We start from the raw sequence: 1050 nt of genomic DNA, 5'->3' as shown, positions 1-1050 counted from the left end.
ATATATATATATATATATATATATGCAGTTTCTTAAGCAGGTTATGTTGTATTATAGATGGAACAAGTTCATCTCAAATCATGACTACTATTGAGGATGATTACTAGCATTGTTTTCTTGCCGCTAACCTGCCCTAAATCACTCACTAGGTTTGACGGATCTTTAAGCTTCATGAGCAAGTTCCTTTGCATCCTCCTTCATGGTTACACCCCGACTCTTCAGGAGAAGGGTTCATTTTTGTTTGTGATGCGGGGCTCCTTGGATGGCCAGTTGAATAAACTGGGACATATTTTGGTCCAACAGGAGGTTCGGCTGGCTTGCCTGCTTAGGGCAGGAATTATCTCGTCTTCTCCCTCCTACCTAATCTAATCCCTCCCTCAAAGAGGATCCACCCTTCCTATTCTATTGCTTGCCTTTTCCATCCCCTTTTCTATTTCTATTTCTTTCCAGTTACAATTACTTCCTATTCTATTGCTTGCCTTTTCTACCCCTTTTCTATTTATATTTCTTTCCAATTCCACTTCTTTCTTATTCTAACTACTAGCAATTGTTATATATCTACTATTTGAGTGCTTTAGAGTTAGTTTTTGGATTGTCTCTAAATTCAGTTTGTTGCCTTTGAGGCGTTATTCTGAGGTGGTGATCTTCTCCAAAGGTTTGAGTGGTGATTCGGTTGTTACTCGATTCGACGGGGATAGTTATCTTTCATTTATTTCGGTTGCAGTTTGCTGCCATCTTCCTGCCTGCTGCTGTCCAACCATCCAATCTCCTACTAGCAGCTAGTTTTTCTGTTTTCTACTACTGACCAACCATTCAACTGCCTTCCAATAGCCGGTCTTTCTGTTTCCTGCTATTGTCCAACCATCTAGTCACCTTCCAGCAGTCGGTCCTTCCGTTTCCTGCTGTTGTCTAGCCATCCGGGTGCCTTCCAACCGCCGATCATTCTGTTCCCTCAGCTGTCTGGCTGGCCCACCGCCTATTAGCAGTCGAACCTTCTATTTCCTGCTGCGGTCCAGACATCTTGCTGCCATCTGTACCGGCCCCTCTCTT

The sequence above is a fragment of the Phalaenopsis equestris genome, unplaced genomic scaffold, assembly GCF_001263595.1.
Source record: "Phalaenopsis equestris unplaced genomic scaffold, ASM126359v1 Scaffold235462, whole genome shotgun sequence".
In the NCBI taxonomy this organism is placed as follows: Eukaryota; Viridiplantae; Streptophyta; class Magnoliopsida; order Asparagales; family Orchidaceae; genus Phalaenopsis; species Phalaenopsis equestris.
The sequence above is the reverse complement of the archived record's forward strand: the minus strand, read 5'-3'. Positions refer to the sequence as shown.